The 17,835-nt window shown below is 42.6% G+C and overlaps 1 non-coding gene across 1 annotated transcript; it reads left to right on the top strand.

Moving 5' to 3' along the window:
* The first annotated feature begins 3,864 nt into the window (after window positions 1-3,864).
* TRNAW-CCA (transfer RNA tryptophan (anticodon CCA)) lies at window positions 3,865-3,936 on the top strand. The gene has a single exon. It is a non-coding gene; the product is annotated as a tRNA-Trp (tRNA).
* The last annotated feature ends 13,899 nt before the right edge of the window (window positions 3,937-17,835 follow it).

Here is a 17,835-nt window from a genome sequence, read left to right as displayed (position 1 = left end):
CGCTCTTCCATTCCATTCACATCAAGATTCATTTTCAATTATCTTTATATACAGATCAATTCAGTATATAGTAAGTAAAGATTTCATCAGTTTGCACCCACACAGAAACACAAAGTATAAAAATACTGTTTCAGTACTAGTTATAGCATTACTTCACATTGGACAACACATTAAGGACAGATCCCACATGAGAAATAAGTACACAGTGACTCCTGTTGTTGACTTAACAATTTGACACTCTTGTTTATGGCATCAGTAATCTCCTTAGGCTCTAGTTATGAGTTGCCAAGGCTATGGAAGCCTTTTGAGTTCGCTGACTTTGATCTTATTCCGACAGGGGCATAGTCAAAGTGGAAGTTCTCTCCTCCCTTCAGAGAAAGGTACCTCCTTCTTTGATGGCCCATAATTTCCACTGGGATCTCACTCACAGAGATCTTTCATTTAGGTCTTCTTTTTCTTCCAAAGTGTCTTGGCTTTCCATGCCTAAAATACTCTCATGGGCTCTTCAGCCAGATTCAAATGCCTTAAGGGCTGATTCTGAGGCCAGAGTGCTATTTAGGACATCTGCCATTCTATGAGTCTCCTGTGTATCTCATTTCCCATGTTGGATTGTTCTCTCCCTTTTTGATTCTATCAGTTAATATTAGCAGACCAGTCTTGTTTGTGTGATCCCTTTGACTCTTAGACCTATCAGTGTGATCAATTGTGAACTGAAGTTGATCACTTGGACCAGTGAGATGGCATTGGTACATGCCACCTTGATGGGATTGAATTGGAATCCCCTAGCACATTTCTAACTCCACCATTTGGGCAAGTCCAATTGAGCATGTCCCAAATTGTACATCTCCTCCCTCTCTTATACCCAGTCTTATATTTAACAGAGATCACTTTTCTGTTAAAATTTAAACACCTAAGACTAATTGTGTGTTAATTACAGAGTCCAACCAATAGTACTAGAACAAAAAAAAATACTGAAATGTTTGAAGTACATTGTACATCAACAGTCAGGAAAAGAGCTAATCAAGTCACTGTTTCTCATAGTGTCCATTTCACTTCAACAGGTTTCCTCTTTGGTGCTCAGTAGTCGCCGATCAGGGAGAACATATGATATTTTTCCCTTTGGGACTGGCTTAATTCACTCAGCATAATGTTTTCCAGATTCCTCCAATTGTTGCATTGTTTTTGACTGCTGTGTAGTATTCTATAGAGTGCATTGTCCCATAATTTCTTTATCCAGTCTAGTGTTGATGGGCAATTGGGTTGGTTCCAGGTCTTAGCTATTGTGAATTGAGCTGCAATAAACATTAAGGTGCAGACATCTTTTTTGTTTGCCAATTTAATTTCCTTTGGGTAAATTCCAAGGAGTGGTATGGCTGGGTTTTATGGTAGGGGTTGGTTGTTCTTGTTTTTTTTTTTTTTCTTTTTTTACAGGCAGAGTGGACAGTGAGAGAGAGAGACAAAGAGAAAAGTCTTCCTTTTGTCATTGGTTCACCCTCCAATGGCTGCCGCGGCTGGCGCACTGCAGCCAGTGCATTGTGCCAATCTGAAGGCAGGAGCCAGGCGCTTCTCCTGGTCTCCCATGGGGTGCAAGGCCCAAGCACCTGGGGCATCCTCCACTGCACTCCTGGGCCATAGCAGAGAGCTGGCCTGGAAGAGGGGCAACCAGGACAGAATCCGGTGCCCCAACCGGGACTACAGCACCGTGTGCCGGTGCCGCTAGGAGGAGGATTAGCCTATTGAGCTGCAGCACCGGCTTGGTAGGGTTATATTCAGGTTTCTGAGGAATCTCCAAACTGACTTCCATAGTGGCTTAACAAGTTTGCATTCCCACCAACAGTGGGTTAGTGTCCCTGTGATATCTTTCATCAGTGGGAATATTCTCAGCCAGCTTTCTTCAAATATTGCATCTGTCCCATTCCCTCTCTCCCCCTCATTCCGATTCCAGTTACAGATGGGCTAGAACTCTACACTGAGTTCCAAATGTCTCGTTATTTGCAGTATTTTCCATTTTTTATCTTTCTGTGCATCAAAGTGGATACCTTTTGCTCTCCTGTATTTCTGTCTTCTAACATCTGTTGTACTTGCTTTTAATCTATTAAACCTGTCTTTAATTTTCATCAGTTTATTTCTGAAATTTTCATCTTATTTGGATTCTAATTATCTGCTGACACCCTGCATACCTTGCTCTGGTTTGCTGGTTGTTGTAGTGCTGTTAAGTCCTTGGCTCTTAACTGCAATAGCTTCTTCACTTCTGGGTTTATTCCTATTTCCTGTTGTCTGGTCACATGTACTTTTTTTTTTGCATCTCCACATACCTTCCACTATTTCATTTGATACCAGAAAGTATAGATGAGAACATTGTAGGGAGCCCTAATTTATTTCAGCAGTATTCTAGTGAGTCACCTCAATCCCACTGATGGTCAGCTTTGGACTTTGCTTCGGTTTTGCCTTCGATCCTAACACGTGGTCCTCTTGGGAGCCAATGGAAGCTCCAAGGTGTTTACTAAGCTCCTCTGACTTGGCACAGCTCGATCCTGAGTTATAATCTCTGCCTTTGCAACCTTGGGGAGTTTCTAGAATTTATGTTCATCCTTTGTCACCATCACACTGTATAGAGGTCAGCTAAAGATCTGTGGTACATCTGTCAGTCAGCTAATGTGTGGGAATGTTCACGGAACCATTGTGCATAACCAAAACAGGGAACAACCCAAACTGGTGAATGAATAAATGAAATATAGTATTGCCACACAATGGAATTGTATTCCCCAACAAAAGAGAATGGAGTACTGAGAAGTGCAGTAACAGAAATCCTGGAAACATGCAAAAACCAGAGGAAAGCAGTTGAATGAGCTATGTGGCAAAGGATTCTAACCTAGCTGTAAAAAAAAAAAAAAAAAAAAAAAAAGAATCAAGGAAGAACACCGTGAGCTGCTAGGGATGAATTTTCCAGGATAAAGTGGCCAGAAAGAGTGCAAAACTTAAGTGCAAAAGGGCATTTATGGTCTGCTTTGCTTTGTAATAGTAAGGAGATCACAAAGGCATCTTCTCTGCCCAGGTGTGCAGAAGAATGCAGGAATGATCAGTCAGTGAAGAGATTATTTACAGGGGTGGTTGACAAATGGGTGGAAGGTAGGGGAAATGATGGGAGAGTGGCAGAGGCTTTAATACAGCCTTTTCTATAATCCAGACACTTGGAATTACGGTTATATTTCACATAAGCTAGAATGCAAGAAAATAAACCCCCATCAGTGTGCATGTGTTAAGGAACAAACCAACTGGATTACCAATGAGTATCAACTGAGAGAGAAGGGCTTGGGAAGGAAAGCACTAACCCAGGGGTGGGCACGGAGGTGAACCCACCCCTTAAGGTGCCAGCAGGGCACGGGATCATTGCTTTGCATTTTTTACAACTTTTCCGTAATGTCCAAATGTTCAAAAACGGGTCTTAGTTTTGCACCTGTGCTTACTGCTGAGTGACAAAGTCACTTCCTGAGTGTGGCCACGGGGTCTTTCGGGCCACTTCTATCCGGACGCTAGGGACTGGAGCCCCGTGCAGCACGCGTGAACCCTGGCCCTCGCTGCTGCGCACTGACCACATTACAGATGCTGCAGCCACTACCCGGCCTCACGGGGACTGTGGCTCCCGACCTTGGCACAGGCTCTGAGCCCCGGGAGCCAGCAGCCTGGCCGACTCTGGGGCTGCAGAGACTAAGCTGCCCAGCCCTGCAGTTGTGCAGTGGAGCAGAAGCGAGCTCTTTCCCGTTTGATCTGCAACGCATCAAAAAAAAAATCACAGAAGGAAGTGGCCAGGGTGCATAATGAAAAAGTTTTAAAGCATCAAAAGTCAGCATTGTTTCCCTGGGTGACCTCGTGGCACAATGGTAGCGTGTTTGACTCCAAATCAGGAGGTTGCGTGTTCAAGTCACATCGGGGTCATGCCTGATACCCAAGGTGTCATTTTCTAGGTGACTGGGGTCACAGGCAACAAGGTGGAGCCCTATCTTGCCAAGACTTCCCTGGCCCTAGTGGGCTTACCTGCTCAGCTGCGGTGTCCCTCTCCCATCGCAATATTAAAAAGAGTTACTTTTTTTACAACTTTTATTTAATGAATATAAATTTCCAAAGTACGACTTATGGATTACAATGGCTTCCCCCACATACCGTCCCTCCCACCCACAACCCTCCCCTTTCCCACTCCCTCTCCCCTTCCATTCACATCAAGTTTCATTTTCGATTATCTTAATATACAGAAGATCAGCTTAGTATACATTAAGTATGGATTTCAACAGTTTGCTCCCACACAGAAACATAATGTGAAAAATAATAGATGATTTTTTTTAAATGATGATGAAATCAGATCAGACCTATTGTCATGTTTAATCCCAGTGAGTGTCAAGTTGGGAATTGATAATTTCTTTTTTCTTTTTTTTACAGAGGATCAGTTTAGTATGCATTAAGTAAGGATTTCAACAGTTTGCACCCCCATAGAAACACAAAGTGAAATATACTGTTTGAATACTCGTTATAGCATTAAATCTCAATGTACAGCACATTAAGGACAGAGATCCTACATGAGGAGTAAGTGCACAGTGACTCCTGTTGTTGACTTTACCAATTGACACTCCTGTCTATGGCATCAGTAATCTCCCTATGCTCCAGTCATGAGTTTCCAAGGCTATGGAAGCCCTCTGAGTTCTCCGACTCTTATCTTGTTTAGAAAAGGTCATAGTCAAAGTGGAGGTTCTCTCCTCCCTTCAGAGAAAGGTACCTCCTTCTTTGATGACCTGTTCTTTCCACTGGGATCTCACTCACAGAGGTCTTTTGCCAGAGTGTCTTGGCTTTCCATGCCTGAAATACTCTCATGGGCTTTTCAGCCAGATCCGAATGCCTTTAGGGCTGATTCTGAGGCCAGAGTGCTATTTAGGACATCTGCCATTCTATGAGTCTGCTGAGTATCTCACTTCCCATGTTGGATCACTCTCCCCTTATTTACTCCATCGGTTAGCATTAGCAGGTACTAGACTTGTCTATGTGCTCCCTTTGACTCCCAGTCCCTCCACCATGACCAACTGTGAACTGAAATTGATCACCTGGAACAGTGAGATGGCATTGGTACATGCCACCTCGATGGGATTGAATTGGAATCCCCTGGTATGCTTCCAACTGCACCACATGGGGCAAGTCAGCCTGAGCATGTCCCAAATTATACATCTCTTCCCTCTCCCATTCCCACTCCCATGTTCAACAGGGATCACATTTCAGTTAATTTTCAACACTTAAGAATAACTGTGCATCAATTACAGAACTAAACCAGTCATATTAAGTAGAACAGATAAAAAAAACTACTAAGAGGGATAATGTATTAAGTTGTTCATTAACAGTCAGGGCTATGCTGATCAAGCCACCATTTCCCATAGTGTCCACCTCACTCCAACAGGTTTCCCTCTTGGTGTTCAGTCAGTCGTCACTGATCAGGGAGAACATATGGTATTTGTCCCTTTGGGACTGGCTTATTTCACTCAGCATGATGTGTTCCAGATTCCTCCATTTTGTTGCAAATGACTGGATTTCGTTGTTTTTCTTACTGCGGTATAGTATTCTAAAGAGTACATATCCCATAATTTCTTTATCCAGTCTATCATTGATGGGCATTTAGGTTGGTTCCAGGTCTTAGCTATTGTGAATTGAGCTGCAATAAACATTAGGGTGCAGACCTCTTTTTTGTTTGCCAATTTAAATTCCTTTGGGTAAATTCCAAGGAGTGGGATGGCTGGGTTGAACGGTAGGGTTATCTTCAGGTTTCTGAGGAATCTCCAGACTGACTTCCATAGTGGCTTGACCAGTTTGCATTCCCACCAACAGTGGGTTAGTGTCCCTTTTTCCCCACATCCTCTCCAGCATCTGTTGTTGGTAGATTTCTGCATGTGAGCCATTCTAACTGGGGTGAGGTGAAACCTCATTGTGGTTTTGATTTGCATTTCCCTGATTGCTAATGACCTTGAACATTTTTTCATGTGCCTGTTGGCCATTTGGATTTCCTCTTTTGAAAAATGTCTATTGAGGTCCTTGGCCCATCTCTTAAGTGGGTTGTTGGTTTTGTTTTTGTGGAGTTTCTTGATCTCTTTGTAGATTCTGGTTATTAACCCTTTTTCTGTTGCATAGTTTGCAAATATTTTTCCCATTCTGTCGGTTGTCTCTTCACTCTCCTGACTGTTTCTTTTGCAGTACAGAAACTTCTCAATTTGATGCAATCCCAATAGTTGATTTTGGCTTTGACTGCCTGTGCCTCCCAGGTCTTTTCCAGAAATTCTTTGCCTGTGCCAATATCTTGAAGGGTTTCTCCAATGTTCTCTAGTAACTTGATGGTGTCGGGTCATAGATTTAAGTCTTTAATTCATGTTGAGTGGATTTTTGTGTAAGGTGTAAGGTAGGGGTCTTGCTTCATGATTCAGCATGTGGAAATCCAATTTTCCCAGCACCATTTATTGAATAGACTGTCCTTGCTCCAGGAATTAGTTTTAGATCCTTGATCAAATATAAGTTGGCTGTAGATGTTTGGGTTGATTTCTGGTTTTTCAATTCTGTTCCATTGGTCTATCCATCTGTTTCTGTACCAGTACCATGCTGTTTTGATTACAACTGCCCTGTAGTATGTCCTGAAATCTGGTATTGTGATGCCTCCAGCTTTGTTTTTGTTGTACAAGATTGCTTTAGCTATTCGCGGTCTCTTGTGCCTCCATATAAATTTCAGCACCATTTTTTCTATATCTGAGAAGAAGGTCTTCGGTATCTTGATTGGTATTGCAAAAAAAAATAGTTGCTTTTAAATAAATGAAAAGGGACCTCTTTCATACTAAGAGAACTGACAATGAAAATGTAAATTTCAATGGCTTGAATTGCTATCCCAACCTCTGAGATTGGTGGGGTCAAAAAGTGGATGGTGAGTTGCATTAATCCATTCTCAATGCTAATGCTTGGGCTCCTACTACCTACACTGGAGACCAGGATGAAGCTCTTGGCTCCCGACTTCAGCTTGGCCCAGGGCTAGTGGTAGTGACCAAGTAGAGTGAACCAAGGGATGGAAAATCCCCCCCAACTCTGAATTTCAAAAATAAATAAATAAATCTGAAAAAAAAGAGAAAAAGATACAGGCATTCCAGAGCCAGTGTTACAACACAACAAGTTGGCTTCCACCTCTGATTCCAGCATCCCACGTGAGTGGCAGTTTGAGTCCCAGCTGCTCCACTTGGCAACCCAGCTGCCTGTTAAGGCACCTGGGAAAGCAGCAGGAGATGGCCCAGGTGCTTGGGAGAGAGCCGATGGACTTCAGGTTCCCCACTTCATCCTGACCCATCCCCAGTTGCTGCAGCCATTTGGGGAGTGAACCAGCAGGTGGAAGATTTCTCTCTCTCTCTCTCTCTCTCTCTCTCTCTCTCTCTCTCTCCATATTTCTCTGTAACTCTGCCTTTCAAATAAACAAAAATTTTAAAAATAAATAAATAAAAAGATAAGTCATACCATGTAATTACTGTTTGTTAAAGTAAATCCTGTCATTAAGCTTTATTCCCATAGATTCTAACATTTTGAAAGCCCTACCTTCTAACGGTGATGTGAAGATCTACAACATTCTTAAGTCTCATGTTTGGAGCTGACCAATAGGAAAGTGAGCCTCCAAGCCTGGGTGCAGCCCCAGAAGTCTCTCCAAGGGTGGGTTGTGGGCAGAGCTGGTTTCCAGCCTCAGAGAACTGGCAAACAGAGCCAGAGTGTGGTCTCCTCCCAGCTCTGTTTAGAGTCCTGCTCCGCAGTGAGGACTCACAAGGGAAGCAGAACTCTCCCTCTGTGCTCCCAGGCCCACCCTCCCTCTGCTGTCTGCCACAGCCCCAGCCACTCAGGAGACTACCTGGGACATCACAGCTCTTGGGCGCAGTTGCACCCAGTTCCCTTAGCCCCACACCAAAATTTGTGGGATGCAGCAAAAGCAACTCTTGGAGGGAAATTTACAGCAACAAAGGAATACATCAAAAAGGATGGAAGCCAGGCCAGATTTATGGCACAATTGGTTAAGCCACCACCTGCAACACCAGCATCCCATATGGGCACATGAATCTTTTTTTTTAATATTTATTTATTTGAAAGGCAGAGTTACAGAGAGGCAGAGGCAGAGAGAGAGGGGGAGAGCGAGAGAGAAAGAGAGGTCCTCCATCCACTGGTTCACTCTCCAGATGGCCACAACAGCCAGAGTTTCACAGATCTGAAGCCAGGAGACAGGAGCTTCTTCCAGGTCTCCCACACAGGTACAGGGGCCCAATGGCTCAGGCCATCTTCTACTGCTTTCCCAGGCCATAGCAGAGAGCTGAATTGGAACTAGAGCAGCCAGGACTTGAACCGGCACCCACATGGGATGCCAGCACTTAGGCAGTGGCTTTACCCACTCCACCACAGCGCCAGCCCTGAGAGAAATCTTCTATCCTCTGGCTCACTCCCCAATTAGTTGCAACAACCAGGGCTAGGGCAGGCCAAAGCCAAGAGCAAGGAGGTTCCTATGGGTCTCTCACATTGGAACAGGGGCCCAAGGACCTGGACCATCTTCTGCCGCTTTCCCAGGCCATTAGCAGGGCACTGGAATGGAAGTGGAGCAGCCAGGACTCAAATGGGTGCCCATATGGGATGCCAGCATTGCAGGCAGTGGCTTTACCAACTATGCCACAATGCTGGTCCCAAAAAATCTTCTAAAAAACAAATAAATGAATGAGAAAGATCTCGAGTAGCAACCTAACATGACCTCTCAAGGATCTAGAAAAAATAAGAACAAAGCCCAAATTTAATCAGGGAGGTAGGAATGATAATAAAAATCAAAGCAGAAATACTCAGAAATGAAATAGACTAGAAAAACAATAGAAAAGGCCTACAAAACCAAGAGATGGTTTTTCAAAAATATTTATTTATTTGGAAGGCAGAGTTACAGAGAGGCAGAGACAGATAGAGGCAGAAAGACAGAGAGACAGAAAGGTCTTCCACCTGCTGGTTCACTCCCCAAGTGGCTGCAACAGCTGGAGCTGAACCAGTCCAAAGCCAGGAGCCAGGATTTTCTTCTGGGTCTCCCACGTGGGTGCAGGGGCCCAAGGACTTGGCCATCTTCCATTGCTTCCACACACACATTAGCAGAGAGCTGGATCGAAAGAGGATCAGCTGGGACTCAAACCAGCGCCCATATTGGATGCCAGAAATGAAAGCATTGGCTTTACCTATTATACCACAGTGCTGGCACCTGAGAGCTGGTTTTTTGAAAAAGTAAACAGAGGGGCCAGTGCTGTGGTGCCACGGGTTAATGCCCTGGCCTGAAATGCCGGCATCCCATATGGCCCCTGTACCCACATGGGAGACCAGGAGGAGGTACCTGGCTCCTGGCTTCAGATTGGCACAGCGTACTGGCTGTACCGGCCATCTGGGGGGAGAGACCAATGGAAGGAAGACCTTTCTCTCTCTCTCACTGTCTAACTCTGCCTGTCAAAAAAAGTTATTTATTTATTTGAATGGCAGAGTTACAGAGAGGCAGAGGCAGAGGGAGAGGTCTTCCATCTGCTGGTTCCCTCCCCATATGCCACAACTGCTGGATCTCAGTTGATCCAAAGCAAGGAACCAGGAGCTTCTGATTCTCCCAAGTGGGTGCAGGGGCCCAAGGACTTGGGCCGTCTTCCACTGCTTTCCCAGGCCACAGCAGAGAGCTGGATTGGAAGTGGAGCAGCCAGGACTCGAACTGGCACCCATACAGGATGCTGACACTGCAGGCAGCAGCTTTACCTATTATGCCACAGCGCCAGCCCTGAGACTCTTAAAGTCCCCAGTATTTTCCAAAGAGAAAAAAACCCAGTCCCAAATCTGAAAGTTTTCACTCTCATTTAAAAAAAAAAAAGTAATTATCAAAATAAAGCCTTGGAGAAACCTGTGAGGTTTAATAGTTTCCTCTCCCAGATTCCCACGGAAAGATCTGGAAAGTGCAGTTAAGAAAAAGCACTGCCTTTCAGCATGATTGTGCTGGAATCCATATGGGGAACTAGGCAGGAAGATTAGGCAAAAACAGGGGAGCTGGAATTTCTGCCAGCCCTGTACTGTAACCCTAATCCCCTCACTTTCCCAGGATGCACCTGTGGCTTGCCCAGGACCAGGAAAGAGGAGACACCATTAGGTCTTTGAGGAAGTTAAAATCCACGTGGAGGTGCCATAAAACCTCCAGAAAGCCTCACACTTACTACACTCTACCCTATTGGTATATTCAATCCAGGCACTGCCCCCTAGCTCCTAACAGTCTGGTCATGTGGGTGGGCCCTCTTTGCTCATGACCATACTCAGGGATCCATCTGGGGCCTCCTCCTCCCCTTCTCTCTCCACACAGGAACTCTGGGGCCCACTCATGACATTCAGATATCTCTCCTTGTGAAGCAGCCCATGCTCACGAGTGAAAGGATGTTCTCTCCATTATTCCAATAAATGCTACCCTACTTGTGCGCTGTATGTGTGCCTCCACTTTCAGTTCTCTCTGTGCAATAAACGTTAAGATACACAGGCCCATAACAGATCACCCCACCCAGTGATGAATCTATTTTGTTCACAGATAGAGGGCATTTTGGGATCTTCTTCATGCAATTGGAACTTTTCTCCCTTTGCCCTGGGCTCTGGCTGCTACTCTAGTTTTGCAGTTGATTTACTTTTTTGGCCTCTCCTCACCAGAAGTGATGCACACAACTCTATGAGAGAAGGGCCTGAGTCATGTCCATGGCCTGCCTTCAAGAGAATTCCCTGTCAGATGAAGGCACGTTCTACACACATCCTGGGAGTTGGTTACACTGAATTGTTCCTCTTGATGCTCTTATTCACCTGGCCTTTTTAAATCAAATGAATAATCCATTTGGTTGGTAGAGGCAACATCCAGATACAAACATCCCAAATGTACACCAGTTTGAGTCTCGGCTCCTCCACTTCAGATCCAGCTCCCTGTTAATGTGCCTGGGAAAATAGTAGAAGATGGCCCATATGGGAGACCTGGAAGAAGCTCCTTGTTTCCAGTGTCAGCTTGGCTAATCCTGGCCATCCCAGCCATTTGGGGAAACTAAGAAGCAACGGCAGGGGCCGGCACAGTGGCATAATGGGTAAAGCTGCCACCTGCAGTGCTGGCATACCATGTGGGTGCTGGATCGAGTCCCAACAGTTCTACTTTTTTTTTTTTAAAGAATAGCACAGCTATCTTTTTTATCTTTTAATTTTTTTATTTGACAGGTAGAGTTACAGACAGTGAGAGAGAGACACAGAGAGAAAGGTCTTCCTTCCATTGGTTTACTCCCCAAATAGACACTACAGCCAGTGCTGCGCCAATCTGAAGCCAGGAGCTTCTTCCTGGTCTCCCATGTGGGTGCAGGGGCCCAAGCACCTGGGCCATTCTCCAATGCCCTCCCGGGCCACAGCAGAGAGCTGGACTGGAAGATAAGCAGCCAGGACTAGAACTCAGTGCCCATATGGGATGCCAGCACCACAGGCAGAGGATCAACCAAGTGAGCCCTGGTGCCAGCCCCTGACTTTCTACTTTCAATCCAGCCCTCTGCTATGGCCTGGGAAAGCAGTGGAAGATGTCCCAAGTCCTTGGGTCCTTGCACCCATGTGGGAGACATGGAAGAAGCTCCTGGCACCTGGCTTCAGATTGGTGCAGCTCTGGCCATTGCGGCCAATTGGGGAGTGAACCAGCGGATAGAAGGCCTCTCTCTCTCTCTCTCTCTCTCTCTCTCTCTCTCTGCCTCTGCCTCTCTGTAACTCTGCCTTTCAAATAAATAAATAATTTTTTAAAGTGTTTTCCTATGTGTGTAAAGTCTAAAAGGGCACAGTCATCATGGTAACAGGAATATGAACTGATTATTTAAAACTGGATTTGACTGTGTTTTTTGATACCGACTTAAGATTCTTCAGTCCACTTACAAATAAGAATGCACAAGAGGCCCAAAGTGCACCCAGACAAAGCTGCTTGGGGGTTTCTGCCCCACCACAAGGGAGGCAAAAATGATGTAGGCTCCGCAGGCAGCTAGTTTAGGACAGCTAAGCCTGAAGTCACTAACACTCTTCCGAAGAGGAAGAGTGTGCTTTTCTCCAAAACCATTTTGACAGTGATTTTTTGGATAAATTTCACCCGAATTCCACAACACTTTGTCCAGATATACCTGGATGAAAGCAGAAATATCTGGTGAGTTGTGGCTATTTCAATCCTAGATCTTGCTACAGCCTCTGTGTTTGTTTGTGTTTTCTGGACATTATCTATGGTCTTTACGGTTTTGAGTGAATTTTTTTTTTTTGACAGGCAGAGTGGACAGTGAGAGAGAGAGACAGAGAGAGAAAGGTCTTCCTTTGCCGTTGGTTCACCCTCCAATGGCCGCCGCTGCAGCCGGCGCACCGCGCTGATCCGATGGCAGGAGCCAGGATCCAGGTGCTTTTCCTGGTCTCCCATGGGGTGCAGGGCCCAAGCACCTGGGCCATCCTCCACTGCACTCCCTGGCCATAGCAGAGAGCTGGCCTGGAAGGGGGGCAACCGGGACGGAATCCGGCACCCCAACCGGGTCTAGAACCCGGTGTGCCGGCGCCGCAAGGTGGAGGATTAGCCTATTGAGCCACGGCGCCGGCTGGTTTTGAGTGAATTTTAGCATGTAATTTTTGCTTTTCTGCCGGCAAACCCGAATTGGTTCCACATGGAGTCAAATCCTCCACACATTCGAGTTATCTAGGCAGAAAGCTTCAGAAACCTGTGCAAACATGATATTTGCCTTTGTAAACATGACACTAGATTCACTTGCTGAAAGAAAGATTCCAATTTCCTCCAAAACAATTTTGATGGTGATTTCTTGGTTAAATTTCACCCGAATTCTACTCCAGTTTGTCTGGATATGCCTGGATGAAAGCAGAAATATCTGGTGGGTTGTGACTGTCTCAATCCCATATCTTGCTACAGCCTCTGTGTTTGTTTGTGATTTCTGGACATTATCTATGGACTTTACGGTTTTGAGTGAATTTTATAATCTTTTAGCTTTCTGCTGGCTAATTGGTCCACACGGAGTCAAATACTCCACACATTCCAGTTTTCCTGGCAGAAAGCTCCAGAAACCTGAGCAAACATGCTATTTGTGTTTGTAAACATGACCTAGGATCCATTCGATGAACAGAAAGAGTGTGTTTTTCTCCAAAACCACTTTGACGGTGATTTTTTTTGGTTAAATTTCACCCGAATTCCACAACAATTTGTCCAGATATGCCTGGATGAAAGCAGAAATATCTGGTGAGTTGTGGCTATGTCAATCCTAGTTCTTGCTACAGCCTCTGTGTTTGTGTTTTCTGGACTTTGTCTACGGATTTTATGGCTTTGAATGCAGTTTAGCATGTAACCTTTTTGTTTTCTGCTGGCAAACGCTGATTGGTTGCACATGGAGTCAAATCCTCCACATATTCGAGTTTTCTAGGCAGAAAGCTTCAGAAACCTGTGCAAACATGATATTTGCTTTTGTAAACATGACACTGGATTCACTTGCCGAAAGAAAGATTCCAATTTCCTCCAAAACAATTTTGAAGGTGATTTCTTGGTTAAATTTTACCTGAATTCCACACCACTTTGACCGGATATGCCTGGAAGAAAGCAGAAATATCTGGTGTGTTGTGGCTATCTCAATCCGAGATCTTGTTATAGCCTCTATGTTTGTCTGTTTTCTTGACATTATCTACGAAGTTTAGGTTTTGAATGAATTTTATAATCTAACTTTTTGTTTTCTGCTGGCAAACGCTAATTGGTTGCACATGGACTCAAATCATCCACACATTCAAGTTTTCTAGGCAGAAAGCTTCAGAAATCAAAGCAAACATGATATTTTGTTTGTAAACATGACATTGGATCCACAAGCCGAAGAGAAAGTTTGTGCTTTTCCCAAAACCACTTTGATGATGATTTTTGGGTTAAATTTCACCTGAATTCCACAACAGTTTGTCTGGATATGCCTGGAGGAAAGCAGAAATATCTGTTGAGTTGTGGCTATGTCAATCCTAGGTCTTGCTAAAACCGTTGCGTTTGTATATGTGTTCTGGACATTATATAGGGACATTAGGTTTTGAGTGAATTTTACCATGTAACTTTTTGTTTTCTGCCCACAAACACTAATTGATTCCACATGGAGTCAAATCCTCCACACATTCAAGTTCTCCTGGCAGAAAGCTTCAGAAACCCGAGGAAACATGATATTTGTGTTTGTAAACATGTCAGTGGTTCCACTTGCCTAAGAGAAAGATTGTGCTTTTCTCCAAAACAACTGTGATGGTGATTTTTTGGTTAAATTTCACCCAAATTCCACACCACTTTGTCCGGATATGCCTGGAGGAATGCAGAAATATCTGGTGTGTTGTGGCTATCTCAATCCAAGATCTGGTTACTGGTTACTGACTTAAAACCTATGTGAAACTGGTATCAATTATAAGCTAGTATCAATAATCTAGTATCAGTAAACTAGTATCAATTATAATATTGACAATACCAGTTACAATCTTAACAATTCCAATTATAATCTTGACATTAATCCAGGTATTGATTTTAATCATACGTAGAACATAGACAAATTACATTTTTATCATTAATCTAGGTGTAGTCTATCTGCTTCCAAGCTTGATCGATCATGCTAGGGGGTTTCTGTGCTCTGCCAAGTGTGATGTAGTGGACTGCTATTATTCAACTGTTTTAGATCATAGTTTCAGAGCAGAATCTCATGGTGTGTGGGGGGACACCTTTCCAGAATGGAGTCTCAAGTGTTCCAAACTGGAGTCCCTACTGTTAAGGTGTTACTTCAAGATATTAAGCTTTTATCAGTTATATAGTTTGCAAATATTTTCTACCACTCTTCACTTTGTTTAGTGTTTCCTTTGCAGCACAAATCTTCTAAGCCTGATGTAATCCCTTTTGTCTCTTTCTGCTTTCATTGCCTGTGCTTCTGGGGTCTTTTCCAAGAAGTCTTTCCTATGCCAATATCTTGCAGAGTTTCCTCTAGTAATATGTTGATATCAGGTCATAGATTTAGATTCATGATCAGTTGTGAGTTGATTTTTGTGAGCGTGTAAATACAGGTTTTGTTTCATATGCCTGCATGTTGAGATCCAATTTTCCCAACACTATTTGTTGAAGAGACTGTCCTTTCTCCAGGGATTGATTTTAGCTGGTTTGTCAAAGACTAGTTGGTTGTAGCTGCATGGATTAATTTTTTTGGTTTATATTTTGTTTCATTGGTATACATGTCTTTTTTTCTTCCAGTCCCAGGCTATTTTGTTTGTAACTGCCCTGTAGTATGTCTTGATATCTGGTCTTCTGATACTTCCAATTTTTTCTTGTTTAATGTTGCTTTAGTTATTTGGGGGTCTCTTGTGTTTCTACACAAATTTTAGCATTCTTTTTTCTAGATCTGAGAAGAATGTTCTTGGAGTTTTGATTGGGATCTCATTGAATCTATAAATCACCTTGGGTAGTATAAACATTTTGATGATATTAATTTTTCCAGTGCACAAACATGCAATATTTTTCCATTTTTTGTGTGTTCTTCTATTTCTTTCTTTAATGTTTTGTAATTTTCATTGTTAAAATCTTTCAAATTCTTAGTTACATTTATTCCTAGGTATTTAATTTTTTAGTAGGTATTATGGTTGGTATTGTGCTTACAAGTTCTCAGCCTGGACTCATCATATACAAATATATTTAGCTTATCCAATTCCCAAAGGATTCAAAGTTCACTTTTTTGGTACATTATAAAAATTGTAAAAGGAGTTGTTAATTATCCATCCCAGATAATAATTCCTGTCAGATCATTCATAGAAAGATACAATTATAAATGTGGATGTTAATTATAAGTGTAGGTGTTGATGAATCTGCCATAGTTTACTGTGGTATTTTTGGTTAAATTTTAAATCATTCCTGATTGCAAACTGATGAGTATCATAACATTTGTGGCAGTGAAGTGTGTTCACAACTTACATTCATACTTTCTCTGAATTCTGAATGATTCAAGCTGGACATGGAAAGAAGTCAAAATGTAAGCTTTCTAGCCCACAGAGTTGTTGGTCTTGGTGCTTAGCAACAAAGATTCCCTTCCATTGCTCTAGTACATTACATTGCATCCTTACCTAGTCACTTACAGAGTACAGGTTTTTTGCTAAATTTACAGTATAAAACAGGGCAGACAAGAACTCATGTTCTCTCATAGGCATCCTAGAAAAGTGCTAAATAAAGAAAAGGGGGGGTGGTAGCTCATTGCCTCTTTCATCTCTCCATTCATGCAAGTCATTCATAAATCCCACATAGAGGAACAAGTGAGCAGGGGTCGGGAGAGGTGCTCTAATGATTAGGAATTTTACTTTGTGGAGGGGGTTGTATCCTTGTCAGCCTACATTCAAAAAAGATACTCTGTCCCAGGAAAACAAGACTAGGAAAGTCAGCATACCCAAATTGTTTCTTTTAATTTTAAAGACTCTCTTGTGTCCAACTGTGGTCACTATGTTAAAAGGAATATTTAGAAGAACGTGAAAATTTTGAATGTTGAGCAAGGAGTTGCTCTCCTATGACACGGGTGAATCTATTGTAAGAACAATATGCATGAGTACATTCTTATAGAATATTTCAGCAGTGGTTTTTGAGTTCTTACAGATTTGAGTTTTATAAAATGATGCCAAATCATAATATTTACTTGTTTACTCAAGAGACACAAATATTTTCCTTGAAAGTGAAGAAGCAAATTGTAAATGTTGAGAAGCAATTAATTCTAGTATGTGGTAATTTGCAGTAACCAGTAAGGATGGCTAAAATACAAATTTAAAATGCAAACCAAGAAGTGAAAAAAGTTTTTGTTACTTTAAAAATGAACATTACAAATTCTCTCCTTAAAATATATTTCACCAGTGATGTGGCTCGCAAGGCTAATCCTCTGCCTGCAGTGCTGGCACCCCAGGTTCTAGTCCCAGTTGGGGTGCTGGTTCTGTCCTGGTTGTTCCTCTTCCAGTCCATCTCTCTGCTGTGGCCCAGGAGAGCAGTGGAGGATGGCCCAAGTGCTTGGGCCCTGCACCCACATGGGATATCGGGAGGCCATGGTGGCCATTTGGGGGGTGAAACAATGGAAGGAAGACCTTTCTCTCTGTCTCTCTCTCTCACTGTCTAACTCTGCCTGGCAAAAAATAAATAAATAAATAAATAAATAAATAATGCTTTGTACACTCTCAGTTCTTATTCTGAAGATGTTAAAGTGTATCACATTTTTATTGAGAAGCAAAGAAAAATGTTTCATTTTAGAATATTAAAAACATACAATTTTAAATTTTGCTGAACTTTTTGTAATAGTTGAATTTGTATTTTTAGGCATAAATATGTTTTATTCTTGATGTATTATGACAGATATATTATTTTAATGGTAGTGGAATGTATGAGGTAAGTGATCCAGCAGATTTGTTTTCATTAGATCAAACTTTCCATGGGGTACATAAACTTAGAATGAGTTTGATATCACAACACTATTTACATTCTCTGTAAGAAAAATAAAGGATATTTGTCAATAGATTTCAAATCACAGAATGAGATAGTCCAATTTATTTTTGGTTCTCAATGATGTATTGCTGTGTTTTATAACACCATGCATTCATGAAAAATAGAGTTTTATTCAAAAGTTCACATTTGTACCAATTTGTTTTCTGTAGGTCTAAAATTTTTCTAAAGGTCAATCTTTCTATAAAAAGTTCATATGTGTTGCCTGATGTAATCAATTTTTTTCTAGATTTATTTTTATTTATTTG

The sequence above is a fragment of the Oryctolagus cuniculus genome, unplaced genomic scaffold (assembly GCF_964237555.1).
Source record: "Oryctolagus cuniculus unplaced genomic scaffold, mOryCun1.1 SCAFFOLD_52, whole genome shotgun sequence".
NCBI lineage: Eukaryota > Metazoa > Chordata > Mammalia > Lagomorpha > Leporidae > Oryctolagus > Oryctolagus cuniculus.
The sequence above is the reverse complement of the archived record's forward strand: the minus strand, read 5'-3'. Positions and strand labels throughout refer to the sequence as shown.